A 17,291-nucleotide genomic window follows, 5' to 3' on the forward strand; every position below is an offset into this window, starting at 1 on the left:
GAAAAAAAAAAAATATAAATTTGTTGTAAAAGAAAATATCTATTTGTTGAGAAAAATCTTAATGTCTGACTATAAACGGTCATTGCCACTTAAATTCCTTATTTTCTTATTTTATTTTTTTTAGTATTTTTACTAATGAAGATCATTTTCATAACAACAATAATCATGAAATAAATATAATAAATTATTACTTAAAGTTAATTATTTTTTTTTAATTTTCGAATGTCTGACTTATAATTGACCCTAACTACTGAAATGCATGTTCTTCAATTGTTTACTTTTGACTATTTTAAATCAACTTATTTCAAAGAAGCAAAATACAGAATGAAAATTTATATATACAATTAAATGAAATTTCGCAAAACGACAAATGTCTGACTAAAATCATTCGTGACTACTTAAAAGCTTTGTATTTCAAAATTATATTTATTTTAACGAATTAAATACAAGTTCATTCGCAAGAAGCAAATTTAGAAATAAATTCATGAAATTAAATTAATTATTCCATAAAGCTTTCAAATGTCTGACTATAAACGACTTTAACTACTTAAACTTATTATTTTACATAATTATTTTAATTATTATTAAAATTAATTTCAAAATAACAAAATTCAGAATCAAATTTACTATTTTATATTATTTTATATAATAAAATTATTTTATAAATATATTTTTTATAAATATAATTATTTTTTATCAGTTTTCAAGTGTCTGACTGAAATTTACCATAACTACACCCAAAAAAAAGTAATCTTATACTTAGAGGAAAATTCCTCTTCTAATATCCTCTAAATATTTCCTCTTAAAACAAGATTATTCAATTGAAATGTAGAATATTTTTATTCTTCATTTTAATGGAAGAATGACAAAAGGATTCCTTTTGTATTTTCCTCTTTAATTAAGATTTTCCGTTTTAAATTTAGAAGATTTAAAAAAAGGAAACGGAAAAAAATAATGTAATCGTTTGATCCCTTTCCCTGGGTATGATAGTTGTGAAGTTGTTTTTTAACCTTTCAGTTTTAATATTTCTGGTAAAATGTCAACAAAAAGGACAAAAAAATGGATTTGCTTTATTAAAAATACAGAAAATATAGTTAAATTCAAATTAAATGAAAATTTTTAACGCTATTTTTAGATTTAAAAAAATTTGGATATTTCTTGTGAAATTTTACTACTCAGGTAAATAGAAATACTATAACCCCATTTTTGAATCTTTCGAATTTTTTAAATCTTTTTATTTACTTTTTTAAAAAAGTTTTAAAACGTTAAATAATTTCATATATGAAATTTTTTTCTGTCCTATAAAAAATGTTAACTTTTAAACATATCATCATGTTTTAAAATTATTTTTGCGCTGAAAATCTCGTTGATCATTACAACTGATTAATGAAAACTTATTTTTTGTATTTTAATTATCAATATAAAATGTTGATAATTAACCAAAAACATGACATTGTTAATGTTATATTAAAAAACAATTTTTATTATTATATTGAAATGAACTATTATAATTTTACTTAATTTTAATTTAAAAATGTATTTTCTGCAAAGATTTTATTATTTCATTGAAATTATAATTATTTTATTGATGGCTTTGACATTAAAAACAATTTTACGAGGTTTGGATGTCGACATTTAATTTAAGAGGAAAATCCTCTTAAATGAAGAATAATAATTTTGATACCAAAATTAAGAGGAAAATATGCATTTATTTTAGAGGAATCCTCTAGATTGAAAATTACTTTTTTTAGGGTGTACTGAATTAACAAATGTTTTCTAAATAAAAAATTTATTAAGTAGGGGAGACCGAGGAGGAAAGTAACAGAGGAGGAAAGTAACAAAGCTTATAACTTTTAAACAAATTATCGGATAGACATGGTTCAAACATATTTTTAGTCGGCACTGTTCCCCCTTCCTCCTCCATAGTGTGTCCGAGCCTGACAGGAAAGGTTAGGTCTGATTCCGGTGTGACGTGCAGAAAAAACGTCAAAAGTAAGTTTTCGTTCAAATTTTCAAATTCTCGTATTTCTTTAATTTTATTGTTTTTCAAAATGTGCCTTTCGTTATTTTGTAGCCTTATTATCTGTCTTTAAGTTGTGCTTAAACAAACAATTTAACAGTTGTGTAGTTTTAACTTTTTTGTTGACATACAAGAAAAAATCGACCGAGGAGGAAAGTAACACGCTACTTTTCTCCTGTTGTCGATATTGTCCATGTTTTAATTAATGATTGAAGCAAATCGTATTTAATTTTACGAATAACAGAGATTTATTTAAGAAAAACCTGTGATCTAGGTAATCATAAAATATCTTTAAGAAAAAAAATGAGCTAAATTCATAAAATGTTCGATATATGTGCTAAATATGTCCCATATATGTGCCAAATAAGTATAAAGTGTACTTAAACTTTTATGTGTTCCTAATAAAAATATTTCTAATTAATAATAGTCATTAGTCTAAAGAATTTTACATAATTTTATATTGTTACTTTCCTCCTAGGAGCTTGTTACTTTCCTCCTCGGGGGTGAGGAGGAAAGTAACAGATGAAGAGCTTGCGTAAAAGTTATACTGTGAACTGTCAATTTATTATAAATGTTTAATTCAAATTTTATTTAAAAGGTGAATGTCCAAGCTTTCATTTAATATATTGGACAAATTTATCCGACAAATATTTTTAATGCTAGCATAAAAAAACTGATTTTTGTTACTTTCCTCCTCGGTCTCCCCTAATCGCGGTCGATTTTAGTCAGACTTGTGAAAATTATTCTATTATTGAAAAAGTAAATTTTTTCTTTTAGTTAATATTTAAAAGATATAAATAAAAATGAACATTATTTAAATATATTTTAACAAAATATGTGGCTAAAAATAAAATAAAAATAATTCACATAATTTTACCAACTAAAAACGAATATCATAAAATAAAATGCCAAATGTCTGACTAAAAATCGATCATTACCACTTAAAAGCAGTATATATCCATATCACTAACAAGAATTATTTTGCTTCCACTTCATATTTTTTTCCTTCTGCTCCAGTTTTTCATCAAGATAATGCAATTTTTGAAATTCAGTTTATAATTGTTTAATTAAATTTATCCAATTAGTTGACTTTTATCGATAAATTTTCAATGATTTACCTATATAATATCTATTCATTTCTTTAGAAAAATTAATAATAAAAAAAACCTTTAATGTAAATTCAACTTATTTTGGTATTATTTGAAAAAAAGTATTATTATTATTATTATTATTATTATTATTAATTGTTAATTTTGCTTTTATAAATTTATATTTATTTCAATCATAATGAATTTTTATATTAGTATACATTTTTTTCTAATTTCTATAAATAATAATATTTTTTATTATCAAAATTTGGTTACGACAACCAAACCTTCTTTTTATGATAACAAAAAAATTTGGTTGTCGTAACCAAATTTTGATTATAGGATCATTTGGTTCTTTAGACCAAAATTTGTTAACAAAATTATTTTCTTGTAACCAAATTTTGGTTTGAATTTAAAAATGTTCAACCAAATAATTTTGTTGACCTAACCAAATGTTTGGTTGAGATAACTCTATGACTTTCTTTCAGTCAAACCAAAATTTCGTTATAAGAACCAAAATTTTCTAACTAAACAATTTTGTTGCAAACAAAATCTTTTTTTTCATTGTAACATTTTAAAGTGAAGTGATATACTGTATATAAGTGGCATGTTAGTTTTCATTATAACATTATGATTTATTCCCAATGGACTTTAATAAATTCTTGTCTTGCAACTTATTTTTCAACGTTTTACAATACTTAAACTAATTGGCTTCCATCACGACTTTGAAACTGATATCTACTATATATATACTAAGATGTGATATTGTTATTATGAAATTGAAAGCCGTATCGATCATATTTCATATTTATAGCAAAATAGCCAACACTTTAAAAAACAATATATATAATATTTTAATTAAAGTAAATAAAATTAAATTCTTTTATTAATAAATAAAATAAGTATTTATAAAAAATCAATTAATTAAATAACATAATTATTACATTATTATGTTATTATCTAGATAATATAGTATAATTATAATTATAAAAAATAATATAATAATAATTATAAATTTTTAAACGAATTATATAGGGGAAAGTTATAATTGAATAGGTACGCGAAAGGTGAACATTTTAATTTTATATCTCTAATAAGCTTCTTTAGATATACTATTAAACAAGGGTTTTTTTTTAAATATAGTATGTATAGTGATTTTTCCTTACATTAGAGGTCTTAGAAAAAAAAAAATACAAATTAATAAAATAAACAAACTATATACAGAACAAGGGCAAATGTTCATGTCAATGGTAATTTCAACTCTTACACATTGATTTTATAAAAATGGCCTTTACATAGTTTCAATGAATTTACTCTTAACACCCTGACGAAATACCGACATTAAAAATTCTATTAATATAAATTACATAAAAACATATTTTTACATTTTTATATATTTTTATATTTATTATTATTATAATATAATTATACATTATTTAATTTATAATGTAATATAATATATAATATAATATAATATAATAATAATGTAATATATTATTAATATAGTATTTATATATTATATATTTTTTTATATCTAATAAGTGACGTGTGTCAACATAATATATAGAAACATTTATATCGCCAAAGAAAATAGCAAAGTTTGAAAATTTCATGTTAAGATAAAACTGCGTTAAATTTAAAATCCATTTAACTTGAGAGTCTGAAATGTTCAAAGTTTATCAAACTCTGCAGGAAAAATGTGTCTCAAACTTTTATATATTTATCTTTAGAGCCAATTGATAATAATTTATATATATATATATATATATATATATATATATAAAGTTTAACATTTTTCTAAGGATTGAACAAAATGTGTAAAAATAAAAATAAAAAGTGTCAAGTCTAACCGGAAAATTATTTTCAACTAAAATGGAAAAAAGCGCACGTAATTTTCTCATTATTCTAAAAAAAAATTTCTTAGCTGAAAATATTATTATTATTATTATTATTAATTATTGTTATTATTACACTTGATTTTTATAATTATAATTAATGCAACTACTAATAATTATCAATAGTTATTAATTTTCACTAATGAATTGAAATTACCAATAATAGTTATTATTATTAATAATTATACTATAATTACAGTTTATTATTAAAATTATAATAACAAATAACAATTATTATTAATAGAAAAAAATATAATGAACAATGAATCCTATTCGATAACTATCAAAAAAATATATTTTTGATAACGAATAAATTTTCATATAGAATCGATTTTCACTGTAAATAATTGCACCAGAGGGATTAATTTGACTAACGAAATATTTACCTAGACCAAATATACCTAATAGCTAACAATTAAGAAACGTTTTAACTTAAACTTTTAAAAAAACTTTTTTTTTCTACAAATTGATTAGTGAATTTTTTTTTTTTACATTATACGAAACTCTCAATTAGTCAACAATTTCACCGGCATTGAATGAAATTCAACTCGGGGGGGAATTTTTTTTTTCTCTTGTGAACGCCCTCTCTTTATTTCATTAGTAAAAAAAATTTGAATGGAAATTTGTAAACTTTTTTTTTCTATGATTCATTTGGTTATTTGCAATTACGAAACTTTGATCACTGAATATTCAATGTGGAAACTGCACTAACTGAGTCGTAATTAATTTACCATAATTGAATGAATATAATTTTTTAGTCAATTTTTTTTTTATTTTTATTATAATTATAATTCAAATAAGAATATATGAAAAAGAAACTAAAAAATACATTATTGTCTAAACAACAAATTTACCGAGTTTTATGAAAATTATAATAAATTAAAATAATTTAATCAAAATCGACAATAAATTTTATCGATTTTAAATTAAGTCTAAATTTTAAGGTAAATTTTACTGATTTTAATAGTCAAAATGTTATTGTTTGTTAATAAAATTTGATTTAAGGAAGAAAATAAAAGAATGATTTTCATAGTCAAATTGTACTAATTGTTAGTAAGATATTATTAGTTTAGTTTTAGTTAAACAAAATTTTATTGTATTAATAAATGAAAAACATAATTAAAATTTTACAATTATTCTTTTTAAGAAAAAGGTTTAATAATTTCCAATCAAATTACTCTAATTTTAAGAATTTTTTATTTATTAATTTTTAGCTAAATTTTACTGATAAGTAGTCAAATTTTACTTTTAGTACAATTTTAGTCAACATATTTTCAGATAAGTTTAACTAATTTTAGTATAATATTAGTCAAAATACTCTCAGACAAGTTTAACTGATTTTCAGTCAAATTTTACTAATAATAGTCAAATTTTACATTTGGTACGATTTTAGTCAAAATACTTTCAAACAAGTTTTACTGATTTTCCGTCAAATTTTACTAATAATAGTCAAATTCTACTAATAATAGTCAAATTTTACTGATAATAGTCAAACTCTACAAATAATAGTCAAATTTTACTTTTAGTATAAATGTAGTCAACATATTTTCAAACAAGTTTAACTGATTTTAGTACAATATTAGTAAAAATACTCTCAGACAAGTTTAACTGATTTTCAGTCAAATTTTACTAATAATAGTCAAATTTTACTTCTGGTACGATTTTAGTCAAAATACTTTCAAACAAGTTTTACTGATTTTCCGTCAAATTTTACTAATAATAGTCAAATTTTACTGATAATAGTCAAACTCTACAAATAATAGTCAAATTTTACTTTTAGTACAATTTTAGTCAACATATTTTCAAACAAGTTTAACTGATTTTAGTACAATATTAGTCAAAATACTCTCAGACAAGTTTAACTGATTTTCAGTCAAATTTTACTAATAATAGTCAAATTTTACTTTTGGTACGATTTTAGTCAAAATACTTTCAGACAATTTTAACTGATTTCCAGTCAAATTCTAAATCTAATAATAATCTAATAACAGTTAATCTAATATTTAATCAAATTCTACTAAAATTGTTCTTAGTCAAAATTTAATAATTTCAAATTTTTTTTACTGATTTCCAGTTAAATTTTACTGTATTCCAAAGTAGTGTCACTTGACAGTAATTAACAAAAAAATTAACCTTTATCAAGAATGGAAAATCAAATCGAATAGGATTGTCGTAACTCGTGTTCCTTCCGCAAAATTATTCTCTACCACGTGTTACATCAATTTCCAAAGACACAGTACAAACTTTCGCCAACAATCAAAACAAAATTCAATAAAGTGAAAATTTGTTTTCTCCATTTTTTTTGTTTTGCAAATAAAAAATAGTAATTAAAAAATTAAAAAATAAAAAAGTTTCACAAGTACCCCCTATAAAGTAGAATGAAAATTGTTGGGGCATGTTGCCCTCTTCCTGTGCCCCCTCATCGTGGCCCTTTTCTCCTTCCTTTTGAAGAGTAATTTCGAGTCTGTGTTTCACCTTCTTTTTCGTTTCCTCTCTCTCTCTCTCCTACTCCACGGCGGGATCACTAGGTCACACTCTTCGCCGTAAACATTTGTACTCAACCGGAGGGTTAACAACTCGTTTTTTGTATCTCTTTCAAAACAGATTCTCTCATGATTGGCATTTTTTTTTCTCTCTCTCTATTATTTATTATTAAGTCATGATTGTCGCCGCGCGCTCCGACTCGCGGATTTTCGTTTTTATTTTTTTTCAATTGCTTTTGTGAAAAATTACTTTACGTCGAACGTGAACGTTTTGCGGCGGAAATCGTTCGTCAGTGATCACCATGAATGAAGGAAAAAAAAAATTCAAAAACGAGCAACGACGTAACGCCGGATAATGCCGGGAGATCACTGCTGCTGCAGTTGGGGTGGCTTTTGGGCGAGCTTATTTTCGATCGACACTGGCGCCACGACGGCACAAGTCGGCATCGACCGACGCCAGGGCGTCCCCGCGTGGAGCTTTCTTATTTCACACATATATATATATGTATATAACATTCATCAGTCATTCAAAGAGATATTTTTACTGTCGAAAACAGACATTGCTATATATATAGAGAGAGAGAGAGAGGAAAAAAACTTCCCTTTTTACACACACTTGCCAAATTATTTTTCTCCCTTTATTATATCTATATATATATTATTGTGTTAAAGTCGCTACCCGGTAGCACTTAAAGCCCGCATGATAATAGACACGCAAAGATTCATTCGAAATTGTTTATCGAGATTGAAAAATTACTCTCAATTTGAGAATAAATTTGATTTATTGTTTTAGATCTTTATTACTGAAAAAATTATATTCTAAATTTAAGAATATTCTTTTTGGCGCCTATTTAAGAATATTTTTGCATTTTATTCTCAAACTAAGAATATTATTCTTTTTATTTCTAACGATTTAAAAGAACCAAAATTAATTTTTGTACTCTCTAAATTTGAATTAGTAAAAATGTTTGCTAATTTAAATTAGTGACTTACTTTTTGCTTTAGAACTAGTAAAATTTTACTAATTGTTAGTAAAAGTTACTAATTGTTAGTAAAAGTTACTAATTGTTAGTAAAAGTTACTAATTATTAGTAAAAGTTAGTAATTGTTAGTAAAAGTTACTAATTGTTAGTAAAAGTTACTAATTGTTAATAAAAGTTACTAATTGTTAGTAAAAGTTACTAATAATTAGTAAAATTTTACTAATTGAGAAGCAAAAAGTTAGTCACTAATTCAAATTAGTAAACTTTTTTACTAATTCAGATTTAGAGAATATTTAGTGTATTAAAGTATTATCAGTAAAAAAAAATATATTCTAAATTTAAGAGTATCTTCTTGGCGAATATTTAAGAATATTTCCCCTGAATTTTATTCATACAGTTAGAAGATAAAATTCTTAAATTTAGAATATAATTTTTCCAGTGATAAGACTTTAATTATAGGTACACTAAATACAAGAATAAATTTTGGTTATTTTAGATTGTTAGAAGTAAAAAGAACAATATTCTTTATTTGAGAATAAAAAAACATGGGAAATATTCTTAAATAGGCGCCAAGAGGATATTCTTAAATTTAGAATATAAATTTTTCAGTGATAAAACTTTAATACACTAAATACAAGAATAAATTGTAGTTATTTTAGACCATATTAAGAGTAAAAAAGAACAATATTCTTAATTTAAGAATGCCTACTTAAATGGGAGCCAAGAATATATTCTTATTGTAAGAATATTTCCCACTTAATTTAAGTATAGAGAATATTCTTCGTTCCTATTTAAGTAGGCATTATTAAATTTAGAATATCGTTTTTTTTTTTTTTTTTGTATTAAGAGTAAAAAGAACAATATTCTTAATTTGAAAATAAAATTCTAAATGAAGAAACTCTCAACTAAAGAGGAAAATGCTAACTGCTTTTTTTGGCATTGTTTCATTCAAATTAAGAATTATATATAACATATATTTCAGAAATTAATTTATTAAATAAAATTCGTTTTTGCTTTGAATGTCTGACTAAAAGCGACTGTTACTACTTAAACTCCTCAGTCGTCTATTCGAAAAAAAACACAAGTTAATTGAAACGAAAATTTAAAGCAACAACTATTGAAAGTAGATTTTTATTTAAAATAAAAAATTTATACGTCTGACTAAAATCGATTGTAACTACTTAAAACTCGTAAATATGTCATTATTTATTTTGGCTAATTAAATTCAACATCGTAATAAATAATTCCAATTAAATTTGTGAAATTTAATTTATTACGGCAAAATTCTCTCAAATGTCTGACTAAAATCGACATTAATTACTTAAAATCGTTATTATTTTACAAAAACTAATTAATCACAACTTAAGTAATAACAGAAATTACACCCTGAGCAAAAAATTATGTATATTTACCTCAGAGCCAAATAAATATTTGTTTCAAATAAATTTCATTTAGTTTAAATAAATTTTATTTGTTTCAAATAAATTATATTTGGTTTAAATAAAAATTTATTTGCGCTAAATAAAATTTTATTTGTGATAAATAAATATTTTTATATTTAAAAAAAAATACTACGCTCTGAGACAAATATATTTTTATTTGATGCAAATAAAATTTATTTGTTATTTTTTTTCAAATAAACGCAAATAAAAGTTTTTTTTTGTAAAAGACAAATATAAGAAAATAGTTTGGTATTGCCAGAATATATTTCCATATCTGACTAAAATTGACCATAACTACTTAAGCTGCTAATTTCCGAATAATCACAAATAAAATGAAATCACAACTATTAAAAAAAATGAAACCTAATTTTTTTTACAAAAGAAATTTTCTATTCGTGGCAGTAAAAAGAAATTCATGTCTGACTATAAACTCCCATCACTACTTAAAGTCCATATTTTCTTATTTTATTTAAAGTAATTAAGATCAATTTCATAGAAAAAAATCCGAAAATAAATCCTATATCAAAATTTTTTTTCCGAGAAATTCAAATGTCTGACTAAAATCGATCTTAACTACTTAATCTTTATTTTTTTATTAGAATACTAATTAAATGCAAATTAAACGTAATAAATATAAAATAATAATTAATACAAAATTAAATTGTTTCTTTTTGTAGAATAATTTTCGTGTCTGACTAAAATCGACTATAACTACTTAAATCCATTTCATTCCAACTGTTCATTTTTATTTTAGAATTAAAAATTCAAATACAAATTTTATTACAATAAATTTCTTTCTATAAAAAGCGCGTTTTTAAATGTCTGACTAAAATCGACGCTTTTACTACTGATTTTTTTTACTTTTTAAATACTTTTAACTAATTAAATGTAATTAATTAATCATTCTAATTCAAGTTAAAAACAACAATATCCAGATATACATGTATTGAAATAATAAGTAAATATTTAATAACATTAAATTCATTATTGCAAAATGCTTTTAAACGTTTGACTAAAATCGACCGAAAAATACACAGTTTTAGTAAAAATAATCATTTTTAGTAAAAATAATCATTTTTAGTAAAAAAATTCATTTTTATATTAAAAAATAATACATTTTCTAGTTAAAAAATACTCGTTAAAAAAAAGTTGTTTACCAAAAAAATTTTTAGTAAAAATTAGTCTTTTTAGTAAAAAAAAAATATATTTATAGTAAATTTTTTTTAGTTAAAAAAATAATTTTTAGTTTAAAAAAATTTTAAACAAAATACACCCAGAAAATTGATATATTTGTCTCACAGCCTAATAAATATTTATTTGATCCAAATAAATATTTATTTTATTCAAGTAAATTTTTATTTGATTAAATTAAAATAAATTTTTTATTTGAATTAAATAAATTTTCATTTGATTTAAATAAAAAATTTTATTTACGCCAAATAAATATGCTAGTAGGCTGTGAGACAAATATATATACGTTTATTTAACTCAAACATATTATATTTGGTTGAAATAAAACATTTTTCTGGGTGTACATTTTTTTTGTACCATTTTTTCAGTATATTCTTCTTAAATTATGAATATAATTTTTTTTTTAGTTTCACAACCAGAGAAATGTTTTATTTGAACCAAATATAATATATTTGAGTTAAATAAACGTACATTTATCTCACAGCCTATGTACTAGCCTATATTTATTTGGCGTAAATAAAATTTTTTATTTAAATCAAATAAAAATTTATTTAAACCGAATAAAAATTTATTTGAACCAAATGAAAATTTATTCGAATCAAATAAATATTTATTAGATTGTGAGAGTAATATATCATTTCTCTGAGCGAAGAAAACTATTTCTTTATTTTTATATAAAAAAAATGAATAGTGAAAATAAATTTTCTAATAATTACAAAAAAAGTAATTAATAATTAATTAGAAGGGGAATAGTAAACAGAAGAAGAGAGAAACTTGTTAAACTAAAGGAGCCTAATTTCCTATTCTGTTTTTGACTTTATAACGACATTCTCTCAACAACAGTTCCATAGAAGCATATAGATGTAGATACTGTCATAACAATAGAGGCTGAATATCTTAAGTCACTAGCAGCTATATATTCATTAGACTTGGGTGGATACTTGAGAAGAGAGAGAGAGAGAGAGCACTTTTGTTAGGAATGCAGAGGTATAAGCTAAGGAGTTGGGACAAGAGGTTCGTTATGGCATTGTCGGGTCTACTCTTCTATCATATATGGATTTGTTTTTAATCAACAACCTCTTTGTATACAAGATATTATATATCTCTTTTTATATACACTTTTCTTATCAAAATCAGATTATCAGCCTCTTTAAAAAAAATCACTAAAAGTACTCTTTATCTTTTAAAAAAAAAAAAAAAAAAAAAAATACAGAAATTGTAAAAACAGCAAATGCTCTGCTATAAAAAGTCACTGCTCTACTAAGAATTTCATTTATGGTTAAGCTCTTATATAGGTCAGTAGTACAAACATCTGTACCAACTTTCTTTTTACCCTCAATATATATAAACAATGATTGGTCTTTTTGAGATCTGATAATTGTCACGCTATTATATATATTAGAAATTTCACAACGGAAAAAAGAAATTTTTTTTCACGGAAATATTTCATTAGAATAGCGAAAGATTTAATTGAACAAAATTAAAACTTTTGCTAATTGAAAATCAGAAAAATCTTTTTTTTCGTGTTTTATAAAATAAAAAATTTCAGAAATAATTTTTTGAAAATTTTTAATTAAATTAATGATAACTTAGATTAATTAAAAATTTGAAAAATGGAATGCTATAAATTGATCAAATAAATATTATTATTATTATTGTGATAAATTGTTGGGGGAAAAAAAATTTATTCAACTGTGTAATACTGCAATGCACTCTATTAATCGTCATAATATAATAAGCGTGCCAAGTTTCTTAATCCCACGTATTTCGTTTCGTGACAACTTGATTGCTAAAAATTACTTTTCTTTCATAACGGCTACGGTCTATATACTTATATATATATATATATAAAGAATTGGAATGACTGCAAGAATCAGTTATTTTAAAATATTAAAGTTTTAACAACATGTCAGAATTTAATGAAAAAAAAAATATTATATTTCTTTGAAACAAAAATTTTAATTTAAAAATATAAAAAAAAATAAATTTAAAATTAGAAACAAAACTAATAAATTAACAATCAAAAAATTAGAAATTAAAAAAAAACTAATAATAAATTAGTAATAAAAATAATTGATAAATTAAAAATAGAAATAATTAATAAATTAATTAGTACATTAATAATGAAGGTATAGATAAATAATACAAAAAGAAATATATTAAAAGAATAAAGAAAAATTGAAAAAATAATAAAAGGAGAATTTAAAAAATAATAACTACACAAAAAAAAAGTTTAAAGGAAAAAGTATATGGAATGGCAAAAAAAAAAAAAATGTTGAACACAATGCTGAGAGCAACATTTTTTCTCGTAATTGATGGAATTTTATTTCGTCTTTAGAATCTCTAATGTCGTAAAAGTGAGATTGTTTGTCTGAAAAGAGAAGCCAGTTTATACAACATATAGAGAAAAAAACCAGTCGTAAAAAAAGATCTTTATTCCTTGGCATACTAGAGACCCTTTGAAAGCAATTTCGTCAAATTTTAATTAATTATATTAAAGAACAAATCACATTTTTCAAATAGCAACTATTTTCACAATTTCTGCATTCTTTATATGTTATTTTCATAAAACAAAAAAGAAATTCAGTCAAAAAATAATTTTATAAAAACAGCTTTTTTGTTGATTTTAATTCTATTCATATATAGAAAGATTAATTAATTTTTAAATAACTATTAATTAATTAATTAATTATTATTTATATTAACTTACAACGATGTTGGCTTATCAAAAAAAAAAAAAAAAATAGAAGACAGAAATAAAACTTGTGCACTGCACTCAAATAATTTTCTATTATCTCAAGAATACGCGTCTTTGCTGTAAGAAGTAAAAATAGCAATTTGAATCTAATTACCGAAAACAAGAAAGGGGTATTCTTAAATTTGAATTAACTGTTACCGACTGTGGATGATACTTCCACAGGCAGCAACCTGTCTGACATATAAGTTCGGAAGAATTATAACTATGTTAATTAATTTAATTAATTAACTATTAATTAAATCAATTAATTAGTTAACTATTAAATCAATTAATTAATTAACTATTAATTCAATCAATTAATTAATTATTAATTAAAGATTAATTAATTTTTAAATAACTACACCCAGAGAAACAGATTATTTGCATTTATTTGTTTTAAATAAAAAATTTAATTTAGCACAATTAAAATTTTACTCAGCGCAAATAAAATTTTTGGAGCGCATTATTTATCCCATAAAAATCATTAGTTAGAATTTAAACTAGTGGGAAAGAAAAAATTTTAAAACTTTGTAAAAAGTACACAATGGAGAAATAAAATGTAATCTAAAAAAAAAAAAAAAAAAAAAAATCTAATCATTAGTTAGAATTTTGATTTGAAAGAATTTTATTAGATTTAATTATTTTTTAAACGAATTTTCATTTCTCGAATTAGAATTTGACGAAAATATTTTCTTTAAACGTATTTTTATTTACAGAATTATTAAAACGCCGATTTTTTATTTGTCCAAAATTTCAAATGTCCGAACAAAAAGATTTTGAAGTGTTTTTTAAAATTGACCAATCACGATTTTCTTGAAAATTTCTGATTGGTCAATTAAAAAAAAAAACGCTCCGAAATCCTTTTGTTTGGCCATTTAAAATTTCGGACAAATAAAAATTCGGCGTTTTAAGAATTCTGTACAATAAAAATTCGTTTAAAGAAAAAATTTTTGTCAAATTCTAATTCGAAAAATGAAAATTCGACTAAAAAATATAATTATATGTAATAAAATTCCTTTAAATCAAAATTCGAACTAATTAATTTTATAGAATAATAATGCGCCCCAAATTTTTATCTAAACCAAATAAAATTTATTTGGCTTTGAGAAAAATATCTCATTTTGGGAATATTAATTGAAAATTAATTTTTAAAGAACTGTTAACTACAAATTAATTAATATTTAAATAACTTCTCTTTAAATTTGAATTAATAAAAATTTTAACTAATTTGAATTAGTGACTCACTTTTTGCTTTTGAATTACATTCAAAGAAAATGATATATTTGTTGCAGAGACTATAATAAATTTTTATTTGTTTCAAATAAATTATATTTGTTGCAAATATAATATACATTTATTTAACACAAATATATTACAACCAGAGAAAAGATTTCTTTAATTTAAAGAAACCAGTTTCTTTGACTTGTTTTCTTTCATTCAAAATAAAATTTTCTTTGAAACAAAAAAAAACTTCTTAGTTTCAAAGAAAATTTCTTTGATTCAAAAAAATTTTCTTTGAATGAAAAAAATTTATGCATTAAATTGAAGAAATTCTATCATTAATATACGGTCAAAGAAACATTTATTTGAATTAAATAACAAATTTCTTTGAAACGAAGATAATTTTTTTTGAATCAAAGATAATTTGTTTGAAACAAAAAAATTTTCTTTGAATCAAAGAAAAATTTGTCAAAGAAATTGTTTTATTTAAATCAAAGAAATCTTTTCTCTCGGTGTATATTTGATTTCAAATAAAACATTTCTCTAATTGTACTAAAATTTACTCATTCAAATTTAATGAGTATATTAATTAAATATTAATTAATTTTGAAATAACTATTAATTAAATGAATAAACAAATTCATGAAAAAAAATACATCCTTTAAATATAAGGAAACATAAATATCTTTAAATTGATATAAGGAAAAGGAGATCGCACGCTATTGAAAAAAGAACTTTACATTTCTCTATTGGCTATTGTCCACTTGTTAGAGGAGGAGAACAATATTTTTCCGAGTGACGTATGCCCTGGAGGGGCTTTAGGAAGAACTTTCCACAATGTATTTTCCGCTGTCTCTCACTCTCTCTCCCTCTCTTTCTCTCTCTTTGCTTACTTTCCTTGAAAGTTGTCGATAAAGGCGCAAGCACACACACCTTTGTGATAATACACTTTGTTCGCGCAAAAGAAGGTGATATGTATGAAAAAAAAAAAAAAAAAAAATTGAAAAAAAATAAAAGAGGAAAAAAGGTTAAATTTAACGATTTCTGGGGTTATTCCAAAAAGCTCTATATAGGCCTTAAGGGTAGACAAGAGATAATTTTTGGCCCAATGCCAGTAGTCAAACTTATAAATGTGGGCCAAATGCGCCTTTCCCTAAAAATCCCTCACGAATGTCTTATGTATATACCGATTACCAATATCCGCGTGTCACATGCAACGACTTTCAAGACATTTTTTATATCCCTAATTGCTTTTGTTTATATTTATTTCACCTCAGCTTCTTATTTTGATTTTTTTTTCTTTTTTTTGTTTTTCAAGAAGAAAAAAAACGACAACTTTTTTTTGGTCAAATTTTTTTTTTCAAAATTTATGATTAAAACTTTTTTTTAAAGAGTAGTGTATAAAACTTTATATTATAAACGTGTAAAGCATTAACCTCAATTTAAAGACTAAATTTATAAACTTTATATCTAAATATAGTTGAAAACTGTTTTTTTAAAAACATACTTTTTTGGTAAAATATAAATTTTTAGAAAAAAAAAATTCATTTTTAATTTTAAAAAAATACATTTTTGATAAAAAAAATTTGTTTGCTAAAAACGTACATGATTAGTAAAAAAAATACATTTATGGTAAAATTTTTTAGTAAAAAGAATACTTTTTAATAAAAAGATATATCTTTTTATTAATCTTTTATCTTTTTATTATCTTTTTATCTTTTTATTTATCTTTTTTATATCTTTTTATCTTTTTAAACAAGTATACTTGTTTACTAAAAATAATACCTTTTCTGTAAAAAATACTCTTTTTAATAAAAAAAAAAAAATTTTAATAACAAAATATACTTGTTTACTAATAAAAAATACTTCCTTAGTATACAAATAGTCTTTTTAGTAAAAAAAAATTAATTGTAAAAATGTTTTAATAAAAATATTACAATTTTAATAAACAAATACTTGTTTGCTAAAAATATTATTCTTTAGTAAAAACTAATCTTTTTAAATTTTTTTTAGTAAAAATATGTAATACAATCTGAATTATAAAAATACTTGTTTAGTAAAACAAAACTTTTTAGTAAAAAAAAATACAATTTGAATAAAAAAAATACAGGTTTGCCAAAAAAATGTCTTTTTAGTAAAACAAAATATTACATTTTCAATAAAAAAAATACTTGTTTGCTAAAAAATACTTGATTTATAAAAAATAGTCTTTTTAGTAAAAAAAAATTTTG

At 22.4% G+C, this 17,291-nt stretch overlaps 1 protein-coding gene across 4 annotated transcripts in view; it reads right to left on the minus strand.

Annotated features, from left to right (window-relative positions):
- LOC127284568 (cilia- and flagella-associated protein 298-like) overlaps positions 1 to 17,291 on the minus strand; it is an 83,044-nt gene that overhangs the window by 30,641 nt on the left and 35,112 nt on the right. For 3 of the 4 annotated variants that reach the window (XM_051310071.1, XM_051310070.1, XM_051310074.1), the window contains exon 1: positions 7,367 to 7,867. The exons of the other annotated variant lie outside the window; for it this stretch is intronic. The gene's annotated coding sequence lies outside the window, so the exon portion shown is untranslated. Of the gene's footprint in view, positions 1 to 7,366; positions 7,868 to 17,291 lie in introns of those variants that run through there. 4 annotated transcript variants of the gene reach the window in all.

The sequence above is a fragment of the Leptopilina boulardi genome, unplaced genomic scaffold, assembly GCF_019393585.1.
Source record: "Leptopilina boulardi isolate dan_hultmark-lab unplaced genomic scaffold, ZJU_Lbou_2.1 LbouV2_325, whole genome shotgun sequence".
In the NCBI taxonomy this organism is placed as follows: Eukaryota; Metazoa; Arthropoda; class Insecta; order Hymenoptera; family Figitidae; genus Leptopilina; species Leptopilina boulardi.